This window comes from Lissotriton vulgaris, chromosome 1_1, assembly GCF_964263255.1.
Source record: "Lissotriton vulgaris chromosome 1_1, aLisVul1.2, whole genome shotgun sequence".
Lineage (NCBI taxonomy): Eukaryota > Metazoa > Chordata > Amphibia > Caudata > Salamandridae > Lissotriton > Lissotriton vulgaris.
In genome coordinates, this window is record NC_141685.1 from 874,254,965 (window position 1) to 874,273,143 (window position 18,179).

At 46.1% G+C, this 18,179-nt stretch overlaps 1 protein-coding gene across 1 annotated transcript in view; it reads right to left on the minus strand.

Moving 5' to 3' along the window:
* Positions 1 to 18,179, minus strand: part of L3MBTL2 (L3MBTL histone methyl-lysine binding protein 2) — a 329,605-nt gene that overhangs the window by 264,815 nt on the left and 46,611 nt on the right. The gene's annotated exons all lie outside the window — the stretch shown is intronic.

The following is an 18,179-nucleotide window of genomic DNA, read 5'->3' on the forward strand; positions in this document are numbered from 1 at the left end:
TTCTGCCGTGGCCGCTGTTGACCAAGAGTGTGAGTAGCCTGTTAATATTTCTGATGTTTATACATCCTTAGGTAGTAATAATTTGGGTTCCAGACCATCTGTGTCATCTATGGGCAAAGCTCCCCCTGAAAAGGATGATCGTCCTGCCTTTCCAAATAAGTTATAGGATAAGCCTAAACAACAACAACAGAAGCCTATGTCTTGTGGTGGGTCACCGCCATCAGGTGCTTCTATTCGGCGATATGATTTGCTTGATTGCTCTAAAATTAAGGCTAGCGTTTTCAGGTTTTGGATCCTCGTTCCTTTCAGAAATCGTCTGATCAGCAGTACGACAGAGGCAAGCAACAAGATCGCAGACAAGGAAAGTCCATGCAGCCCAAAAGGGACACGCAAAGCTCTTGACGCAAAAGCCAAGAGGGAAGAACCACCTCTTTATAGAGCCCCCTTCCAAAATAAGAAAGTTGCTGCTTTAACAGCGAAATATGCCCCAGACGTTGAGAATCCTTCTCGTGGGCGGAGTCTCTCCTCGTCAACGCGGCGGAACTGACAGGAGTGCTCTGGACACTCTGCCAGTTTCTGGAGCCGAAAGCAAATTACACTGTTGCAACAGATGAGACCAAGGACACCCGCATGGCAGCCCCCAATAGACGTTATCATTTAGACATTCAAATTGAAGGTGATATTAAACCCAACAATAATGCTATTTTCTAGAATAATTGGACTTCTTATGAGATTTTACTGGCCGAGGTAGATTGGATTCCCACCTTTATTCTACCTTGTACTCATGGCAAAGATGTGATCCTCCCTTCTTTTTCGCATTTCGTCCCTGATGAAATGAAACAGGTTTAAGAGTCTGAATGGGCCTATGCCTTGGCTCCTGCTTTATACTGCAACCAAGTTGGTTGGAATAAGAATTCTCTGCTACATGTTATTCCGATACATTCCACCCCTCAGCCTCAACCTTCACCTCCAATTAAAAGCGACACAAAATCACCTGTTACAGATATCCTTTCTCAGCTGAAGTATCAGGGTGTGATTGAGCCTTGCGTCTCTCCAATGAATAATCCTCTTTTTCCGATTTTGAAACCTGACAGTTCTATTGGTTTAGTCTTAAATTCCAGACATTTGAATAGTCGTACACGCACTTTTGCTGAGCAAAACACACATAGTATGGCCTGATTAATATTATCGTCCGGAAAAAAATTCTCAACTACTCTTGATATGTCTTGATATGTCTAACGTTTTTTTCAGTCACAAACTGGCTCCTGAGAACTGTGGCTGGTCCGCGTTCACCTCCCTCGGTTCCCATTAGCAATACGAACGTTTACCCATGGGGTAAAAGAATAGCCCTGGGGTTTTTGGCAGCACGTATAGTGCTCCTTTTACAGTATATTGATCATGAAGCTTTGTCTGATGTCTAGGACATATACCTTCCAGATGATGAATTAAATCCCCATCTCAAGAGTGGATTTCATCATCACATGGTTCACTGAACTTGGCTACAAGTTCAATTTTGGTAAGTTTCACATTGCGTTTCATGCTGTCCTTTACCTTGGTTATGAATTAACCAATGAGGGTTGGGGTTTGGTTCCTTATTTTTTTTAGACAAATTTGCTCAATTGCAATCCCGGTGTACTCTAAAAAAAAAATTGCAGTCTCTGCTTGGTTTTTAAAATGTTGGCAGAGCTTACATTCTTGATTATGTTCAGCATATCAAACATCTTTAAGTCTTGATACTCTCATCATTTTCCGCTTCCTCCTGCCTTCCAAAACATACTGCTGTTTCACACACTTTGCAGTCTAATTTATTTGTTAATGCAGTACTTTCAGACTAGGCTGAATACCACAAATTTGGTCACCCAGATTTTACCGAGTGCAATTGGTTTTACTTATTTAATATTCAATGAGGGCAACACTGTTCCCATTGTTTATAAATCACATCTGTATACTCCTGCGGAAATGCGTTTTTCTTCTACTGAGAAAAATGCAAAAAAAATGTTTTAAATTAATGTTTGGTACAATAACAGAAAAGTACACATCTTCATTACAGCATGTCGTCCAACACTCGTGCATTACAATTCTTATAATTGTAGTAATCATAAACAGCTTGGAATCCATCTTCTACTGACACAAATGTTGTGCTCATTCTAGACCTCAGGTAGACTCCCATCTGCTACTAGCAAAGAGCCATATTCCTTCTTCACGTGGGTCCTGTGTTTCCCGCTGTCGCAGCGAATGGTAGATTGGCCATCAGGTACATTTGGAGGGGGTCCCATATATCCTTCGGTCTAGAAGTGAGCTGGAGTAATTCTGCATAGGCCAGTGACTGTTCTTGCCAAAATATGAGGTCCTGGAACCAGTCCTTAATTTTTGGGAGTCTTTACCCTACCCCACTTTCCGTTTAGCCAGTAATAACCCCAGTTCTGCATACTTCCTATAGGCTATTTCAATCTCCTCAATGTACCCCAGCAGCACCGTAATCGGAGATGCAGGTAGGAAGTTCCTATCATCTTCCCAATAGCTCCAAATGCCTGTTGCCAATATTGTCTAATGGGTGCACATTCCCAGGCTATGTGTAAAGAATCTGCACCCTCTCTCCCGCATCGGTCACATTTGTCATCCTCCCTTATATCATAACATGGACTTCTTAACTGGCGAGTAACCTAAGCAGAGGAGGTACTTATAATGTATTCTTTCCAAGCAGCTGCTAGCGGAGATGCGTCCAGTCTGCTAACAGCAATATTCCCATTGTTTGTCTGATAGGGATGTACCCAGCTCCACCTCCCAATGCACGTGTGATCCTGTAGGGGTGTTCGCCAGCGATGCCTGCATATTACGATAGAGAAAGGAAACTACGTGTACCGGAGAAGTGCATTGAAGGAGAGCATGTGACGGACTTAAAGTGGGAGGCATCTGGGGAAACGTAGGTGAACTGCTTGGACACTCTGCCTCAGTCTCACGTATAGAAAATGCTCTATGGGCATGGGTTCAATTCCCTGGAAAAAAAGTGTTCTTGATCATGAAAGGCTCTGTTAGTGTCCAGGTTCCCCCAGGTCTTTAAGTTAACTTTTTGTAACATTCTTCAACAGCCTGATTCTCATGTCACCTCAAGTGCCGGATGATGGGGCAGGTACAACAGAAGTGAGTACAGCATCGGCATAGCCAGCTACTTAGAAATTCCCCTCCATGATGCAGTAGTACAATCTACCGTAGTGGGATCTACATCTCTGTCCCTGGGCCTATTCGTGATAAACCCTCTTAATGGAATTGGGTTCATATAGCTACTGAGAAAATTTTAACTGCAGTGCAGATGACCGTCCTTACAGAACGCCCCCCCCCCCCTCAAGGTAAAAGTATCTTTGTTGTTTTACCTGTGCTTGCCTTGGAGGCAGTCACAAAGCCTGTTTCTAACTCTAAAACGCTTCACCCCCCCCCCCCCCATTGGATCCAATGGGCTAAATCTTTAACATCTGTTGATGTTATCTTTGTTTTTGACCCTTCCTTGCAAATGCAGGAGTTTCTTCAATATGAACATGTTCTTCCTCTGCCTTCTTCACTTATTCCTCTTGATCAGTGTAAATGTATCATTTACTTTTTTTTTTAAACTTTATCATTTTCAGAAAGAAACAAGCATTTACAATGCAATAGGTCTCGCAGCATTACAGTTTGAGTTATTGGCATTGTGTATGACAATGCCAATAGCTATTACATTTGCAAATGTGACACCTATAGCATTTGTAATGCAATATGAGTTGTATTTACATGACTTAGATGTATTGATATTTGAAATAACAATGGCTTTTCATTTTTTTAATACTTAAATAAAAGTTATTGTAATTGAGTTGGTGGAAGGGTGAAGTGGGTCGTGTCCCCGAGTGATGTGGTGGTGTCCCCGAGTGATGCCCCCGAGTGATGTGGTGGTGTCCCCGAGTGATGTGGTGGTGACCCAGAGTGATGTGGTGGTGACCCAGAGTGGTGTGGTGGTGTCCCCGAGCGAAGTGGTGGTGTCCCCGAGCGAAGTGGTGGTGTCCCCGAGCGAAGTGGTGGTGTCCCCGAGCGAAGTGGTGGTGTCCCCGAGCGAAGTGGTGGTGTCCCCGAGCGATGTGGTGGTGTCCCAGAGCGATGTGGCGGTGTTCCCGAGTGATGTGGCGGTGTCCCCAGAGTGATGTGGCGGTGTCCCCAGAGTGATGTGGCGGTGTCCCCAGAGTGATGTGGCGGTGTCCCCAGAGTGATGTGGCGGTGTCCCCAGAGTGATGTGGCGGTGTCCCTGAGTGATGTGGCGGTGTCCCCGAGTGATGTGGTGGTGTCCCCGAGTGATGTGGTGGTGTCCCCGAGTGATGTGGTGGTGTCCCCGAGTGATGTGGTGGTGTCCCTGAGTGATGTGGTGGTGTCCCTGAGTGATGTGGTGGTGTCCCTGAGTGATGTGGCGGTGTCCCTGAGTGATGTGGCGGTGTCCCCGAGTGATGTGGTGGTGTCCCCGAGTGATGTGGTGGTGTCCCCGAGTGATGTGGTGGTGTCCCCGAGTGATGTGGTGGTGTCCCTGAGTGATGTGGTGGTGTCCCTGAGTGATGTGGTGGTGTCCCTGAGTGATGTGGTGGTGTCCCTGAGTGATGTGGTGGTGTCCCTGAGTGATGTGGTGGTGCCCCCAGAGTGATGTGGCGGTGCCCCCAGAGTGATGTGGCGGTGCCCCTGAGTGATGTGGCGGTGCCCTTGAGTGATGTGGCGGTGCCCTTGAGTGATGTGGCGGTGCCCTTGAGTGATGTGGCGGTGCCCCTGAGTGATGTGGTGCATGGCAGTGGTGGTGTCCGTGTGTGCATGGCAGTGGTGGTGTCCGTGTCAGTTCTGTATGTTTGGACTGCAGCACTGACTTCAGCACAGTGACCACATCTGATAAGGTTTGCATTATGGACCCTACAGAAAACAGATACATTGTGGAGACAGTACACATACAGCACGTCGAAGCAAGTCCAACATCCGTTTACTTCTGAAGGAGTATACCATCCTTAGGGATGTGTTTACACGTTTGCATCTTCTATAATTTGAGCTGGAGACAAGCTCTCAGAGGAAGCCACTTGGCGAACTGTTTCAGCACTTCAAATAGCCCCCCACATGTGAAATTAAACCTGCCAAGCGCCAGGAGGCCATTCAAAACATACACACTGAAAGAAAAGATAGGATGGGTGTGCAACCACACCAGATGACGCCTAACTCCTAGAGTTGGGTGACACAGTACGAGTCTGTGGGGGATGAGGACTAACATTTGAATGTAATCTTCTCCAAAGGAAGGGCAGACAAAAACTTAAAATTGAGACGTGGAAGCAACAATGCAAGTTAACCAAGGTACAGCTGCTCCAGTGCACATGACTTCCTTTCTGTTGGCCACATTACCAGTTCTAGTACCAGGATGACTGAACAGTCTCCGCCCATGTACCACCCTCTGATGAAACGAATCAAGTGAAGATAAAAATAACAGACACATGCCACCCTCACCTCTACTGCCTGTGCAGGGACACATGATACTGGTATGAGTTCTAACCAACCCCTTTTGTTTCAGCTCCTCAAGTTCGCAGAGAGCCTAATTTGGCGTTAATTATGCATGGACCCGTACATCATGCTTTTACCCAGCGAAATCTCCTTTTTGGTTGCTATTTATACCCTCTTTGACGTGCATGATGTATGGTCGGGTCTCCTCCAACATCCTCATATTGCTTGCTGTACAATGGCTGCTATCTGAGCACCTCCAGGGGGCAGGACAGACCCAGCATCCGTTACATCCACCACCGGCCAGACTGACATCCATCACACCATAAAATGTCCAGCGTGAGGGGGCACGCGCGCCGGTTGTCACCGTATGAGGGCGCACATCAGTGGCAGCGAGGGCTATCACAGTCTCATTACCCGTCCACTGCCTGGGGGTGGCAGAGAAAAACACAAACCAGTCCCAGTAAATCAAGTGCTCTATCATTCGGCACTCTTCACTCCCATCCTAACACAGCAACCAATGTCAAGATAAGCCTCGTTCTGGTCGTCACGAGCGACAGCAAAACAACTTCCACTCTTGCACTGTGGCTTCTATGACAGGTCTGGTGGCTTAGGGCTCCGTGTCTGACCTTGTGGTTGCAGGTTCAAATCCCGGCGGGTCCACTCATCCTTCTGAGTCGATAAACTGAGCACCATTGAGTTGGGTATCAATAAACATCTGTTATTCAACCCCCAGGATGCTACTCTGACTGAGACCTCTTCTCACTGCCTGCAGTGCGCTACTTTAACTCTCTACGGCTTCCGGCCGGACGGCGTCCCAGAGACACTGGTATTTTTGCCCCCCCCCCACCCAAGGCGCCTGCGGTCGCTACTTCTCAGGTCTGCTACAAGCACGAACTAAAGACGCTGCATAATCTACTGATATCTACATTGAAGCACAGTGCACTCTCTGTGCGACACTACTGACTGCACTGTGCACGATCAAACCACTTGTATATTCTGCCCAGCAGTGCGCCTACTGTACGGAACCTACACTAGTTGACATTGTATCCGTAGGCCTGTGGGTCCTGAACACTCATTCAGATTAACTTTGCTGAATTTTCTCGCTCTGATGAGTTGTCCCACTGCATGAAATGCTACGGCAGTACTTAGAAACTGGACGTTGTAGTATTTGCTTGTCTAAGTAGTTCCATTGTTTTTAATATCGCGCTCATGAAATCGCTATTTTTAAAGTACAAGTCAGTCTGATAGAAGTTGCCTTAAGGAGTGAAGTTTGACTACCTTTTTTTCAAACCTGTATCCATAATCGGTGTAAACGCCCAGTGCCTACTTGGCGATATCCTCGCCCTATAAATATAATAACATCGAAAGATACACGTACACGCGATGTGCGTGCTGAATATTGTACATTCATTGTGCCGAAAACACCATCCTTTGAACACCTGCCATTACTAATGTCGCTGACAATGTCTAATGCGCACGCTTTGCCATGAATCCTGTTACTGTATGTGAAGTTATTATACTTCACAATAGTTGCGATATACTCGTGAAACTCATGACAGCAAAATTCCAAGCTATGTTCTGGATGAAGCAGATGCCACAATCAATAATCGAGGACACTTACTAAGCTCGTTCTCCGACTTGACAGTAAATAAAGATGGAAGTGCCCCCGGAATCCCGCCGCGGCCGCCCCGGAAGTCAAGCACGGTCGCCTGTGACGGGGGCGGGGCCACGTCCAGACCGGAAGAGGAGGCAGGCGGAGTCAATGCGTCTCGCGGCCCGGGGCTCCTGTGAGCGGTGTGGAGCCCCGGGGCCACGCTAGCAGGAGGTTGGGCGCCGCGTGTTGAGAGAAGAGTCCCTGACATTGGCCAGGTAAGTTCCAAAAGGCGGGGGGGGGGGGCTTGGTGCACTTGTGTGTGTGTGTGTGTGTGCGTGTATGCTCGTGTGTGTATGTATGTGTGCGACGGTGACGGCGGGGGAAGGAGGGAGGGGCCTCGGTGCACTTGTGTGCGTGCGCGTGTGTGTGTGTGTATGTGTGTGTATGTGTCGGGGGGGTGTCTCTGTATGTATGTATGTGCGTGCGTGCATGGGCGCTTGTGTGTGTGTATGCGCATGCGTGTGTGGTGCTTGCGCTTCCCAGGAGACAGCGCCTGGCCACAGCGCGCGTTCCAGTTTCAAATCGGCTCCAAGGATGCGCGCGGCCGGAACTGTCTCCTGGGAAGCACAGTCGCTAACAATAGATCTCTAGCGAGACACAGCGCTGACGCGCTGTGTTTTCGCTACGAGACCTAAAAACAAGCATCAGGAGACAATACAACAGAATATTAGGTTTAGGAAAGCACATTAAAGAAAGATATTTAAACATAAGTCAAAGAAAAGCGAAAAATGTACACATCAGGTTAAATAAGCAGATCAATGGGTAACAAGGAGAGAAAAGAAATTAAGTACGGAAGAAAAATTTTAGTGAGAAAGCCAGTTCTCAAAAGGGGCCCAGTTCTTAGATGCCAATAAGCGCCTTCTCCTCCCCCTCAGCAACTGCACCGATGACTCTAGTTTATGCCATGCAAGCATCCTAGCTTTCCAATGGCAGAAAGTAGGAGCCTCTGCATTTAACCATTGCGATGTTATACATAATCTGATCACAGCCATTGCAATAAACAAAAACGCTTGAGTAGGTCTCGTTCTTTCAGAAAAAGTTGAATATTCATACCCAGTTATTATTAACTCCGCTGAAATCTTGACCGGAATTTGAAGTAGTTGATTGATAAAAACTTCAATTTCATTTAGAAAAGAACATAAATCGGGACATGCATAAAACATATGAATCGCATCAGCAGAAAACAATTTACATCTAGAACAAGAAACCCCTCTAGTTCCTCTAGCGACTCCCCAGCTAGCTATCTTGGCAGGAGTGTGGTACTAGTTGAACATAGCCATATAGCTTTGGGTGCGCAGCGTGCCGGAAACTAAGACAGATCTAGCTAATTCAAGCGGAAATTTCAGATCTATTATTGGAACGCCGAATTTACCGGCCCACTTAGTATTCTGAGCACCTAGATCATCCGGAAGTTCGGACAGAAGACATTGATAAAGGGCACTTATTCTAGATTTTTTCCTAATTAATTCAACAAGGGTGATCTTCTCATACATATTAGTATTTCTAGAAAGATTTTTATCAAGAAAGCTCCTAACCAGTAGATATTTAAAAAAATGATTGGATTGCAAATTAAACTTATCCTTCAAGAAAGAAAAATAAGCCATCTGACCAACCTGCGCTATATCACCAAAGCCAATAGAACTCCATTTTGTCATCATACCATCCTGAAATATTGGGGGCAGCAGGCCTAGAGCATTAAATGGGGTATAATAATTAAGCTTTGAGATAGCTAGGCGAGAGCGGATTTTCTGCCAGACAGAGAAAAGGCCCAACAGATCTTAAATTTAGTTTTTTTAAAGTAACTCAGTTCTAAAACACGCATTAGTACTCCCTTGGCAGCATCGCCAAGCGCTATTTCATAAATGGATGGGGACATACACAAAGGAATATCAGCGGTGTCACCCAACAGAGGTAAGCCGAAATGCTGTATCAGGGCTGCCCAATAGTAATATACCAGGTTGGGAACTGTCCAGCCGCCACGCTCCAGAGGGAGAAGTCCACTTTGCAGCTCTTCTTGGCCTACGACACCCCATAGGAATCGTTGACATATTCTTTCAGCTCTTGCTAATGTTATCTGGGGGATTAGGAGAGGGATGGACCTGAAAAGATATAAAAATTTTGGGAGGGCAAACATTTTCAGGATGTTGCAACGTCCATAAAGCGAGATATGCAAGTGGTACAGTCTCTCAAACTTCGTGTGAAGTGAATCAATTACAGGAGAGTAATTTAGGTCTGGGATCTGATCCACCTCAAGAGAAATTTGCACCCCCAGATACATGGCCTCTTTAGCTACAGGAACATGCGAGGAGGGCATGGCTGCTGACTGGATAACTTGGGTCTTTGCGATGTTCAACTTATACCCGGATATGGCACCGAATTGAACCAAGAGGATCTCCAAAGCTGTGAAAGAGGGACCGACATTGTCAGTTAATACAACAATATCATCGGCGTAAGCCAATGCCTTGTAATCCACCCCCTGAACACTGACTGGAGAAATACCCTTACACATTTCGATCATGTTAAAGAAGGGGTCGATAAACAAGGCTAATAGCAGAGGGGGGGGGGGGGGACAGGGACAACCCTGTCTAGTCCGTCTGCTGATGGTAAAGTACCCTGATTCTTTGCCTGAGATACGGATTGCAGCAGTTGGAGCCAAGTAAAGCGCTTGGAGGGCCTGAATAAAGTCAGCGCAAATCCTTTCCAGCACATTACGGCCCACAGGAACCCCTAGGAGACCCTGTCAAACGCCTTCTCGGCGTCCAACAGGATCACCCCGAGGGGAGAACCCTTGGCCTGAGCCCAATCAAGCAGCGCAATGACACGCCGGATGTGATCGGTTGTGTCCCTACCGGGAATAAACCCATGTTGACGGATTGAGACCAGGGGAACTATAGTTTGAACTAATCTGAAAGCTAAAATTCTCGAATAAATTTTGCTATCAGAGTTGATGAGTGCAAATGGTCGATATGAGGAGGGGTTCAACTCGTCCTTGCCCTTCTTCTTGAACAGAACGATAGTGGCCCGTCCCCAGGAATCGGGAATAACCCCGGCTTGAGCAGCCCTAAAAACAGCAAGCATTTCTTGTCTGAATATTGGCGAAAAGGTCTTATAAAACTCTAGATGAATAAGATCGGGGCCAGCGGCCTTGCCGCTGGACAAGGATTTAATAGCATTTTCAACCTCCTACCAGCTAATAGGTGCCGAAAGAGCTTCATTTTGTTCTGTGTTTACCCTCAGGGTGTCTAAAGCCTGAAAAAACTCATCTAAGCCAGCTTGATTTTGAACAATACTAGGGTCTTCTGTATATAGACTGCAATAGAAACTCACAAAGACATCCATTAAGCCGTTAGGGGTCTTCTTGAGGAAATAGAATTTTTTAGGTAACCAATGTGTCCCCCACTCGCACCCTATCCATGCACCCATGTTCCATGTATGTCGTGTAATTCCTTTCCCGTGCCTGCCATGAAGACGCATATGCATTTGCGTCCAACGTTAACATGTCAGTTATTCAGTCCTCCAAGTAAACCACGTTAATTTGGCATTTAGGCCTATGGTGCCAACGTCTTTACATGATGCACTTTTAAATAGCGCGAAGCACACGTATTCCACGTTTTTCTGGCTCAGTCGAGCCAGGCCCTTAATTGAGGCTCCGACTCTCTTCTGTCTCTGAAAGCTGCAGTTTAGGTATGCATCCCTGACCTCCGCCTTACTTCCTGCCCAGCGAAGCGGTGCCCGGCTCGGCCTGGCCTGCCTGCCAAGACAGTATTTTGCCTAGTTATCTGCTCAGCCTCCTCGAAAACACATTCCAGTCTAGTGAAATAGGTAAACATGTTTCCGGCTGCAGAGCAAAGGGCCCTGCCTTCCTGTCCTCCTTGCAAGTGATTTACTGAACCCGTTACCGTGGTAGGCCCATGGCCCCGCGCATTGCACCAAGACACGTATGCACCCACTAGCATTCAGTATTGAACGGCCTCTGCCCGAGAGACCTTTTCCTTCAGACAACACATCCTCCAAACATAAGATACCAGATATGCTATAGGTGCAGGTCGTTCTGACATCCCAGACACCAGACTCCTCCACTAGAGCTAAAGTCAAGCCCCCCAGCTTTCCTCAGTTACACGTCATGCTCAGTTGCGCACGCACTCAGGGTAAAGGTTTCTGCTGACCCTGCAGAATCTCTCTATGCATCCACCCACTTATGACACTTCTGTGACGTTTCCAGTACACACCTCCGTGTACGCCCCTGTACACGCCCTCTTTTACGCCCATGTGTTCTTATCTCTCTCTTTTCACTTGTTACGCCTACTGTATTCATTTCAATTATACTGTTTTACTATATATAATGTGTGATGTTAATAAAATGTTGAATATCCCTTCCTAAACCTTAGTGGTGATGGAACTCGATGTCCCGGTTCTCGAGAATCTTAATTAAAGCTCGTATGACTCAGATACCACGGACTCTGCCTCTCATTTATTGAGCTATCCTTTATTGTCATTTAATGTATAGAAAAATAGTCCCGGTAATTTTATTTACCACAGCCCTGTTGATCCAGGATTTGGACAATCTGGTTAGCCATAGCCCTCTGTTGTAATCTCTTCGCAAGGACCTTTCCTGAGTTTCCCCCAAATTCGTACATTAAAGTTCGAAATTGGATATATTTAGCTTCAAGATCTTTATAAAGTGGTTCGAGCAAATTAGACTTGGATATGGCGACTGTCTTCTGACTGCTGGACAGCTCTTGGCCCAATCGAAAATCAGTACTCAATTCGAGTTCCGCTTGTCATAGCGCGTCCAGCCTGTCTTTGATCTGCTGCTGTGCTTTTTTCCACAGGTGGGAAGCAAAGCTTTTAGTTTCTCCACGCAAAACAGCTTTGAATGTGTCCCAGACCACACAGTCAGGGACGGTCCCCCTATTAATGTCCATTAATTCTGGAATCCACGCAGCCATGTGTTCCTGATATTGCTGATCTAAAAGCATCTTCCTCTCGAAGGTCCATGATCTGATCTGTTTAGTAAGGCGATCCCATAAAGGATCAATAATTATAGGATTGTGGTCGGATATGGTCCTAGGAACAACCTCAATTCTAGCAGACCCAGCGCTTTGGTCGGACAGAAAGACATAATCAAGGCGAACCATTTTATCGTGCGGAATAGAAAAAAATGTGTGTCCATCCTTATTTTGATGATGATAATGCCACACATCTGTCAGACCATGTTCCAGGAGAAGAGTCTGGAGAGCCTTAAATACTCGAGGCTTCCGGCCCACATACCCAAAATATGTTAACAAATTAATTTGACTGGGTAAATTAATATTGAAGTCACCACAGAATAACATTGGATGGGGCCACCCCACTAATTACAGATTAAAATTCCTAAGGACTTGAGGGTCATCCAAATTAGCAGCATACATTGAACAAATCGAAAGAGGACGCCTATTTACCAATAATTCGATGATAACCCACCTTCCAAAGTTGTCTTCTTTCACTCTTTTAACACACTTGACCCCATTCTTTAACAAAATAGCAACACCCCTAATCGTAGATGTTTGGCGGGAGCAAGCGACTAGCTCATACCCAGGGAATCTTAAACACCCTTGATTACTCCACGGGATAGGAGTCTCCCGTAGACATATTAAGTCAACCTGCATAATTTGAAGAATTTTGCAAAAGATCCTACGTTTTTTGGCATCATTTAACCCACAGATATTCCATGTGGCACAGCGCAGCCTATCCCCCCCCATTCAAATATAACATAGACCGGCAGCCTCCAAGACCCAATTTACTAATACAGCAAATATTCACTTTTCTGAACCTGAATTCACAAAGTATTTCAGTCAATACAACAAAGGACATGCTTCCTAAACTCGAGCATGATTCTTGCAACAAAGATAGTCTCCTAAGCCCAATCCGCCACCAGAACACCTCCCATCCCCCAACCCACCCAAAAACCAACAACACCCCTCACCCCCCATGTAGAACAGGACCGTGGTCCTTATGATGGTTAGGTTGGTGAACACCCACGTTCCCCTGGATCCAGAAGCCCCCCTGTTAGAAAATTACAGATGCCCCGACCATCCAAAAAGAAAAAACTTGAAAAATATATCCATCATTCAGGTCAGCTTATGTCTCTATAGATTCCGACACAAGTCCCATCCCGATTCAATCAATTGGATAAGGCAGTTCAATCTAGATAGAGCCCAGAAACTCCTTAGCGAGTATCTCTGATGTAAAGTACTTTGTTTGGCCTTTAAAATTTACTTTCAACTTGGATGGGAAAAACAGAAAGACCTGGGCTCCCTTTGCCTGAAACAAAGATATCAGCTGGCGAAGGTGCCATCGCCGCTCGACTGTTGCCGGGCAAAAATCAGGCCAAGCAAAGAACTGGCAGCCCTTCCCCATCCGCTTCTTATCCAGTCTGGCCAAGTCGAATATTTTCTCGCGGGCGAGAAAATTGTTGAAGCAAATCAAAATCGCTCGTGGAAAGGTGTTATTAGTTCCAGATAAAGCTGAAGTCTGCCTCTTCCGAAATGGGAACTGATGTGCCCGCTGTATCGCCAAATTCCAGTCCCATTGTGTAACTTCTGGAAAGGCCTCGGTAAAGAGTTCGACTATGAACTGCCTAACATCCTCACCTTCTTTATTTTCCTCGATTCCTAAAATTCTTAAATAAGTAGCAGTAGCAGCCTCCACCTCCTTACCAGCCGTAACTTTTACTCCTTTCACTCCTTTCAAAGAGTCCTGCGGCTTCTCGGCTGTTCTGACACCGCTCCAAGATACAGAAACTTTCTCTTTTGGATCACGCCGGCTGAATAGATCCGGGAGTGTCTGCCCTTTCTTCGGTATCGGGGCTGAAGAAACAGAGGGAGGGGTTGATTTCGAGGTGCCTGATGTAAGCCGCTTTTCGCTCACCCCGCAAAACCAGCCGAGAAATCTTTACTCTCCGTTTCTGTAGCATTTCGTGCAGAGCCGCGGGTCTTTGATGCAGCCGTGGCTCATTTTACTGCACTGCTTCGGAGGTATATTAACAGTTAAGGCGAAGCTGTCGCAGACCGCTAGACAGTTGCTTCGCTTAATCAGCCCAAGTGAAAGCACAGCTGATGCGGACAAGAGTAGACTACAGCAAGCCAGACCCAGAACAGTTTAGCATCGAGTCCCGCTCTCACGGAGTCAAGCCTGGAGACCAACGCCATACAGGTAGGAATGAGATGTACGTTTAAGCTGTTAAGTTGTTAAATGCATAGCCCAGGATAGAGACAAAAACGCCAGCCAGGGGGACGGTAGTGGACCAGGAGAACTCAGCACCAGCCTACTCGACCGAGATCTCGGCTGCCATCTTGCCCTCATAAATTTATCATTTACAATGATGGTTTGGTTTAACCGGTCATTGATTCAAAGCAGACTTATTCTGCGGCTTGCGCTATCATTGTAGGCACTATGACCAATGGAGTTTTCCACACTACTTTGATTCATACCCAGTCCCTTGGGGACTGTACGGTACAGTTGGCCGAATTGAGAGCTTTGCTTTTGGTTCTCAAGCATTCTGATCCACAGTTACTCACCCTTGCAGTGTATGATTCCTTTTATTGTGTGCAATCCTTTAATGACCATTTGCATTTTTGGGAAACAAATGACTTTCCGGATTTTAAGGGTAGCACACTAAAGTATAAAATCCTCAGGGTTACGGTGGCTGGTTTTAAGGATCGACTGCCATTTTCACATGTTGTACATATATTGGGCAATTAACATGCGGATGCCCACACTGTTGGGAATTCAGTGACTGATGAAGCAGCCTAATCTGCAGTAGCCACAACTAAAGTAGCCGCAGTTACACGTTCGTTAACTAAAATGGATGATGACATTCTAGCTGCCATCGCCGAATCTCGGGATAGTACGGATTTTCCTCAAAGATTTCCTTCAAAATATACGTATCAGTTAACTACTGACAAAGTTCCTTCGGTAACAATTCCTCGGGTTGGTGACCGTTCGATACACAACCTTGACCGCAGAAACTCTTTAATAGTGGCCGCTCATGTGGGTATAGCTTCTGCACATGCAGGGGTGGCTGCCATTGTTTCACTCTTACAGCAACATTATTGCTGGCAGGGTTTGTACCAACAGACTCACTGTTCTGTCTTTTTTTGTGATGTTTGTCAACAAATTAAGTGTTCTACTGTGTCCCGTCCACCTCAAACACACCTTTATAATTCACATCAGCCATTTGGTTATATTTATCTTGATCATTGGGGGTCCAATTGTGTCAGATAATGCATTCAAATATATTTTGGTTGCAGTGGATTCTTGCTCTAGGTTCCTCTGGGTCTGGCCACAGCGCTCGGCTGATGCTCAAACTGTAATCAAAGATGTGCAGGTCTATGTCAGGACTTTCGCCTCCAAGGCGTACCTTGATTCAATGACGTCCATGGGGGTGCAGGTGCATTTTTCGTCTACATAAAGGCCAGAGGGCAATTCTGTTGTGGAGATGATTAACCGTGACTTAAAGCAGTCTTTAACAGCAAGGGTATTAGGTACGGGACATGGCTAATTAACTCATCTTTATGGGGTTCAACAAGCTCTCAATAACCTCACTAAAAGATCTCTGGGTGGGCGGACCTCTTATGAAATGCTCTTTGGCATCAAGATGTGTGTTCCAGACCTTGAAGGTCTAGATGTTGTGGCGGCAGCTGCAACCTTTGACATAGATAACCACTGTGCTGTCTTACAGGATCTACAAAACTGTTGTGATGCTTTGGCTAACACCTGTTTGCCTTCAACATTAACACCGGATGCAGCTGTTCAGATTCCTGTTTCCGTCTGGCTTCCTAAAGTTGATGATCTGGGTTGTGAAAAGGTGGCTATCAAGAAAGAATTTGGTCCCTCCTACCGTTCTCCTGTTCCAGTACTTGGTCTTCAGGGTACCCAAATTGTGATTTTACATCCACTTCCAGGATACAAAGAAAATCGCTTTGTTTACATTAAACATGTCAAGTTACACCATATGGCCAATTCTCAATAGTATGCCTTGAGCACTCCCATTCAAGAATGTTGCTTTATAGCCAGTGGGCACCATCTTTTTTGTTTCGCCCAGGCTGCCGTAGGAGGATGTCGAGTCTTCAGTTGACCTGTTACCTGTTACACCTTCTTTGCATTCCACAATGGAAGTTGTTTATTCTGATCCACCACTCGAGGCCCCTTCTGAGGTGCAAGCCTCAAATCTCCTTCCAGAATCACAGCCTCCTCCATTCCAGCTGAGTTCTTCTGGTTACTATATTGATCAACATAACTTTTCTGCAGACAGTTCTTCGTTGTCTTCTGATTTGCATCCACCACCATCGCAGATTTGTGTTTTCATCTCTTGGTTGGAACACTCTTATTAGGTTCCACCTTGGATATATGTCTGGATCGTGTTTTTTTTTTAAATGTATTTCATATATGCAGTACGTTAGAATACAAAATCAGAGTAATTCATTACGACATTCCCCCTCCCCTCGATGCTACCAGTGAATATTACAGGCAGTGAAAGTTCCAGCGTAAAACAGGAAAGAAAACGATTTAGCAATACATAGGCATTAAATCCTACATTGAGAAAAAGCATATCTGATTAAACAAATCTTAACCTGGCAAATCCAAAAGCACAAGTACAAGAAAGAGAGAAGAAGAAGAAGAGAGAGGAGAAAAAAAAGAAGAGAAAAAAACCAAAGAAGAAAGAAGGAAAAGGAGAAGGGAAAGCAGGAGAGGAGAAATTTAAAAAAACCTTCAACATGTCCTGTGAATTCATAATGCTGAGCCACCTGGTTAAAAGTTCCTATATCTTTAGACCTTTTTTTTGCACGTCTGCCTTTTTAGGTCTCGCTATAGCAATCGCTTAAGCGATGCTTTGCCAGAATTAAGTAAGGGGTTTTTAAAAATGCTCCCAAAGTCTGTAGGCGGATCGGGTACAGTGCATGTGCGCACCATTTATCCGCCTGCAGCCTTTGGGGGCAGTTTCGCGGCCGCTTTGATGTTCTCAGTGACCCGCGTGGCCACTGACAACATCAAAGCGGCCGCGAAAGTGCTCACCATTTGCCTCCCTCTCCCTTATCCCACTTCCTGCTGGTTTCTTTTGTGTGGAGAGGTCCATTAGAGTGCGTGTGTTTTTGAGCCGTGTCCCTCATATACGTCTCTATACCTGCATTCCGCTTTGGTCTTATTGCCCCCGGGTTCTCCCTGCCTCCTCCCTCTTGCATTTGCCTGTGTGCTTATTCCCATTGCTTCGCCCCCTACTGGCGGGAGGGTGTTGCTTTCGAATCTTCTTGTTCTATCATTCATTTCCTGACTATTCCTTATTTCTTTTACGTGGTCGTTTCCCTTTGTACCTGAATACATTTTTCCTTTTCTCTTTCTTTTCCTCTCATAACTGCATCACTTTAGAACGAGGAGTTCGAAATAAATCCCCTTAAATTGAAACGTGTTATGACTGTACTCCCGCTAGATCAAGAGATAAGGTTTATTTTGAGCATACATGGACGAGGAGTCTTTTTAGTGCAGCATTATCACAGTATCTAGGCAGAGACCTTGCACAGCCGTGGGGTGGACGTCACGTGATGGCTCCAGTGACTGCTCTAGAATCCCGGCTTCGCACAGACCCGAGGGTTCCTATGCATTATGTACACATCCTGTGTGCACACTGCCTTCACATACCTCCGCAAGCACATTATCTGATGCCTTCTGACGTCTTTCTTTCTCACGGCTCCCTGGAGTGCGCCTCCTGTCACACCAACAGCATCTACTGCAGACACTGATGAAAACAATGTCTCCACCAGAGCCTGCTTCGGGGGGGGGGGGGGGGGGGGGGGGGAGCTCAGCTTGTGGCGAAGAATGTCATTTCTGTCCCTCGCCCCCTGATGCTCTCCCCGGTCTGTCCCTTGCTGTCTCTATTAATCCCCTGATGCTCTCTCCTGTCTGTCCATTGCTGTCTCCATTACCCCCCTGATGCTCTCTCCTGTCTGTCCCTTGCTGTCTCTATTACTCCTCTGATGCGCTCTCCTGTCTGTCCCTTGCTGTT